The sequence below is a fragment of the Anomalospiza imberbis genome, chromosome 1 (assembly GCF_031753505.1).
Source record: "Anomalospiza imberbis isolate Cuckoo-Finch-1a 21T00152 chromosome 1, ASM3175350v1, whole genome shotgun sequence".
In the NCBI taxonomy this organism is placed as follows: domain Eukaryota; kingdom Metazoa; phylum Chordata; class Aves; order Passeriformes; family Viduidae; genus Anomalospiza; species Anomalospiza imberbis.
This window is the reverse complement of record NC_089681.1, coordinates 108,323,140-108,329,526: the sequence shown is the minus strand read 5'-3', so window position 1 is coordinate 108,329,526 and position 6,387 is coordinate 108,323,140.

The following is a 6,387-nucleotide window of genomic DNA, read 5'->3' as shown; positions in this document are numbered from 1 at the left end:
GCTGTTTTCCTGATATGGAATTACAGACCATTCAGGATCCAGAGGACATAGTTTGGATTTGGATTTTTATCTTGGTGGATATATGTATAATACAAATAACCTTCTTGAACAAATTTTGTTGGTTACATGGTAATAAACCAATTTTTGTGTGTATATATGCACAAGGAAATATACATATACATATGCTTATATATAGAATCATAGTACTGTAGAATTGTAGAATCATTTAGATCAGAAAAGCCCTCTAAGGTGCCATTAACTTAACACTGTCAAGTCCACCACTAAATCATGTCCCTAAGCATCATATCTACACATCTTTTAAATACCTCCGGGGATGGTGACTCAATCACTTCCCTTGGCAGCCTGTTCCAGAGCTTGATATCCTTTTCAGTGAAGAAATTTTTCTTAATATTTAATTTAAACCTGCCTTGGTCCCCTTAGCCTTGTAGAATCTTTGTATTTGTAGAAAAATAAAGTAACTTTTTTTTTTTTTTTTAAGTTTGGAACTTATTTTGAGTTGTAACACTGGCAGAAAACAATTGTGGGAGCAACAAAACTTAAGGTAACTGACTCCCTAAAGATTTGTCTCCTTTTCCGTCCAAGCTTTGTGTCTTGTGAAGTGTTGATCCCAGCTGACAGCTAGGGCCCCATCTGGTCAAACCACTCACTTCCACACAGCAGGATCAGGGAGAGACTCAGAGGTGCTGAAGAAAGAAAATCTTGCAGGTTGAGAAAAAGACAGCTGAAAAAGAGAATGAAACTGAAAAAACCCACAGGAGGTAATACAAAGACAAATGCTTGCCATGTTCAACAAGCAGACAGATGCAGTCCTTGAGCAGTGGAAAAACTCTGGAAAAACTTCCCTCTGCCCCTAGTTTTATTCCTGAGTGTGATGTTACATGGCACAGAATATCCTTTTGGTCAGTTTGAGTCATCTGTCTCAGCTGTGCTCACAAACCTAAATGACATCACTATAAGGGCTGCTGGGAAGAAAAGTCCATCCCAGTCAGACCAAGTTCACTTTCTCGCCACCAAAATTTAGCTCTTGCCCTGTACAACTGACACTCACCCTGGCTAGAAACACAACATGTGCTGTAGTTGTTTTGTTTACTGGCTCTGACCTGGTGGGAAATCTCACAGTATTTGTATGGTCCTCCTTTTCAAAACAAATATTAAAAATATTTTCTGAGGTGGTTTTTAAAAAATACTTCTCCTTTGCACACAGGCAGTGTTAATCACAAAGAACTCTAGAAAACTGACTTGGATAAAATTCTACTGGAAATTAATGGTGGCACTTTATTTTAATTTTTTAAATTTATCTTAACCATATTTCCCATATTCATTTTTGTGCAGAAAGAAGCATCTTCTACAGAAGTTGTAGCCCTGGACATGATGTCTGGTTTTGGCTCTTAAATTATCTAGGTGTGAACCTTCAGAAATAAGTGTGTTACAGCAAAGAGATCTCCAGGTTTATCTCTGCTCTTGTGCTGTTTAAACATAATTGGAGCAATTCTGATTTGAGAGCTTGTATTTAATTATTTGGTATATTTCTTTTTTTTTCGCTGTCCAAAATTACACACGAATATTCAGAAAATCTTAATTATTTTCATTTTCTATACTGCATATGGCCATCAGTGCCCACTGTCCTAACCACAGTCCCACTGTTTCTGTATGCACAGGGTAGTTTTGGGTTCTAACAGAAATTCTGAATGATTTTTGCAAAAGTAGGCAAAATGTCAAGCCTAAGGTAGACATGTAAGAGGAGAATTTACTAATTTATCCTGTGTTTAACCATGTAAGAGTATCTAAATACATGAACAGTCCAATAAGAGGCTACTGTTGTTTCTCCTTGGAGGACTGGTTATGTTCTGAGTTGCCAAAGAAGCTGGATTCAGAGAGGTTTGGCCAAGCAATGGGCCAAATACCAGGAGCCTGAAAAAAAATTCTTGCAAATAACATTGAGTTACATCTTGGATCGGGGAAAATTTGGTCCGCTGAATACTTGTAACTTTGTGAGCCCAAACAAATGTAATTTAATTTCTCTAAGTTTTAACAAAGCTGCACTTATGGTAACATCAGAGATTCTTGTAATGAGGGTGTAGCCCTGAAACATGTCGTTCCAGATTCTTGTATTTTGGCTGCTTTGAGAGAAGCCTCACTAGCTCTTGAACATTAGCTGCTTTCTACAGTTTCACTTTAAGCTAGAAGATGTCTAGGTGCTGGTAGGACTATCAGACATGATATTGTCATGTCATTCAAGCAAAGCAGCTCCTGAGTTGCTACAGTGACTTATTTAGGGATGACATTTCTCACGGCCCAATGAGTCTGCTGTGCTCTAGAGGGGTTTGGACAAAATTTCCCCTCAGAAACCAGAACTTGTAATAACTACTAGTTACAAGAGCATCTGTGCATGAATGGAGATGCTTATCTCAAAACTGGATGACTTTCCCAAAGTTCCCTTCACCTTTTTTCAATTTAAGACAAATTTTTTCTTTTAAAATGTATGAAAGGATAACACAGCGCTAGTGTCCCACCCTCATTCTCCTTCTTTCACAAATGCCAGCATTTGACACACAGAAAAAGAAATTGCTTAATGATTTGTAGTCAACTTAAAAGTATGTGTCAGCAGCATCTGGGATGCTCTATGAAGAGAGAGAAGTGCAACATAGCACTGAGTAATACTGAAACTTGAATAACAAAAAAATAATACCACATATTCTGATAGCAGGCTCTGCAAGAGAGGTACCCAGTGTTTCCTGCTAACAGCTCCACCTCTTTAACTCTGCCTTTGACTTTCTAGGAGAAGCAAAACTGCCGAGAAATCTGTGCACAAACACCTGCACTTGCTTGGAGAGTAAGCATAGAAGTAAGAACTTTTCCTGAGTTACCAGAAAAGATGAGGGAAAAGATGGAAGTGTAAATTAAATACTCTGTGTAAGACTCTGAACTGGTAATTTCCCTGAAACACAACTTTTCATGTGGTAGTGATCACAGGATTTCTTTCTAGGATTTGACTGGGTAAAGAGCCCCTTCCAAAATTAAACCTTGCCTGGGAAACCTCTTCCTCTTTTCTAACAGCTGAGCATTAGAAACATTCAGAATCACTTGCCTCCTAACTATTGGGGTTTTTTTCAACTCTGCAAAATTTGAAAGTAAAATATATTTTGGGCTGAAAAGAGCAGGCTTAATTCTCTGTGAGCCCTCAGGATCTGATTGTTTACATTTCCCATCAAAACCAGAAAGTCTGGCAAAAATTCTGAGCTTTTCTGCAATTAAATAGAGTCAGTTTATGGGCCTCAAGACAAAAGAAGTAGGATGTGTCCTTACCTAAACAAATGTACAGTAAAGGAATATCATAAGCACTGAAAATTAGGATTGTGAGAAAGAGAAATTTGAGATATGTGTTAAGTATCTTCCTCCAAATCATGAGTATATGTATACATGGGCTCTTCTCTTGTGTAAGCTAACTTCTGGGCTAGTATGTCTGTTAAGGGTTTTTTTGCTGTGATTTGGTTGTTTTTTTTTTTTTTTTTTTTTTTTTCAGTATCTGATAAAACACTGAATTCAGAGTAGTTCAAGCAGCAGTTGTAGTCACAACCATTCTGAGGATGACTCAAGTACAAAATAGAAGGCTAATAGCTTGGAGTGGAGGTTGCCACCATATGCCATAGGATCATGTGATGTCCTGTTATTGCTCCAAGGGTCTCTACACTGAGAGGTTCAAGCCCCCTGTTCTGTTGCTGTCAGCTGTTCCAGGCAAATGACAGTGCAATTCTCCCAAGAATGTAAAAAAATGAAAGTCTATTCGTAGGCTATTGTAGCTTTTTTGCTACATACAAGTGGCAAATCTCATTTATCCAATCAGAGGAGTTCACCTTTTCTTGTGTGTGAGTAGAAAAATTCCAGTGTAGTACTGATGATTTTTATTCATGTAAAACTTCATTAATAAAAATTGCAATCTGGGTATAAAAGTGATATCTCGTTGAGATGTAGCTGAGGTATGGAGTAAAGACTTTCTAATGTGGTGGCTCAGAGACAGCACATTAAAAAGAGGACCCAGGCCTAATATCCCCTTAAAGCATGATAATGAAATAACACTTAACAGATTAAATGTTTGAATAATACGGAGAAATCATGGGATAGGATAGGGATGGAGAACACCTGCCAACTGCATCTGACAGAGCAAGATGTGACTTAGACATGGAGCGTTTAGGTTAAGCATGAAGGATTTCATGTCTGACTAAATTTTATCCTTAGCAGAATGCAACTTCAAGCTATCAATCTCCTGAACTGCTTCAAAGCCAAGACCCAATAAGTTTCTGATAGAAAAACAGATCAACATTTTCTACATCAATTGTCCAACTGAATTTTCTACTTTCATATTTAGCCTTATCCCAAGCTGAAAGCTGGTTACAAGACCAAATTGTTCCCAAAGATATTATCTCTGCTTCAATGTCAGCTCTACTGCTACTGTCATTAAGCACATACACTCCCTACTTAGTGAATTTCACTTAAATAGACACACATTTAGATGGAAAGATAAGGAAAAAATCAGCTACTCACTGTTTCATCTAGCTGGTCCAACTGTGGGTTCTTCTTCTTTGTGAACAAACATATATCTGAAAATAGGAAACAGCACTTCCTGTGACATATTGCAAAAGGGGGGTAAGTTTCTTCTCCTCTGAAAAAGCTCGGTTTCCAGGATGAGGTCAGAACTAGTGGAGGAAGACTTTATGGGTGCCAACTTGTTCTGCTTCAGCTGCAGCTACTCCATCTCTACAGGGTTAAGACTGGCTGGTTAAATAAAATCCCATTCTCAGGTCAATAAGTATTTCTACCTGCTCTGGAAACTTCTAATCTAAATTTACTCTTTTCCAGTTTGAATCCATTGCACTTTGTCCTGTCACCCTATGCCTTTGTAAAATGTTCCTCTCCTTTCTTGGAGGCTCTCTTCAGACACTGGAAGGCCGCAATTAAATCACCCTGAAGTCTTCTCTTTTTCAGGCTGAACAAACCAAATTTCCTCAGACTTTTCTCACAGGAAAAGTCCTCCATTCCTCTACTTGTCTTGGTGGCTTCCTCTGGACTAGCTCCAACAGTTTGATACCCTTCCCATACTGGGGATCCCAGAGCTGGATGCAGCACTGCATGTGGGGTCTCACCAGAGCAGAGCAGAGGGGCAGAATCCCTTCCCTTGCCCTGCTGACCATGCAGCTTTGGATGCAGCCCAGGACAAGTTTGGCTTTCTGGGCAGCAAGTGCACATCACTGGGTCATGTCCAGCCTCTAATCCATGAGCTCCCCAAAGTCCTCCTCCCCAGGGCTGTTCTCTATCCGTTCATCACCTGGCCTGTGCTGATACCAGGGGTTGCCCTAATCCAGGTACAGCACCTTGCACTTGGTCTTGTTAAACTTCACAGGCTTCCCATGAACCCACTTCTCAATCTTGTCCAGACCCCCCAGATGGCATACCACCTTTCAGGTGTGTCAGCAGCCCCACTCAGCTTGGTGTCATCGGCAAATTTGCTGAGGGTCCACTCAATCCCTTTGATAATAAAGATATTAAACAGCTCTTGGTCCCAGTACAGACCTCAGGGGGACACCACTTGTCACTGATGTCCATTGGGACTCCAAGCCATTGACAACTTCCCTCCAGACAGGACGGTCCAACCACTTGCTAATCTATCTAACAATTCACCCATTGAATCCATCTATCTCAAAGTCAGAGAGAAGGATGTTGTGAGGGCTGTTCAGAAGTTCAGATAAACAACATCCATTGCTCTTCCCTTGCCCACTCTTGCCCACTCCATCACAGGAGGCCACGGGGTTGGTCAGGCAGGACTTGCCCCTGGTGAAGCAGTGCTGGCTGTCCTGAATCACCTCTCTGCCCTCCACATGCCCTAGCACAGCTCCCAGGTGGATATGTTCCATGTTCTTCCCAGGCACAGAGGGAAGGGTATCAAACAGGCTGACAGGTCAGTAGTTCTCAAGGTCATCCTTCCTACTCTTTTTAAAGATAGGTACAATGTCTCCCTTTTTCCAGTCACCTGTGACTTCACCTGACTGCCATGCCTTTTCAAGTATCATGGAGAGGGGCTTGGCAACCACTGTCAACCAATTCCCTCAGGATTCTGGGATGCATCTCACTGGGTCACATAGATCATTATAAAACAGGACTGATGAATAATAGGGCCACTTCTCTGCTCCTTATGGAGTCTTTTTCAATTTTTTAGCAAGACTACTTATTTAAAATTTGCACTTTTTTGGCAGCAGCTCTTGACCAGTCCCTCTAAGACTGCAGGATGTTTTCCTACAGTATTCCTGTAAAGCTGTAAGGCTGGCTTGTGCTACAATTATAGTTGGATTTTTTAATTTCCTGAAAAATTTA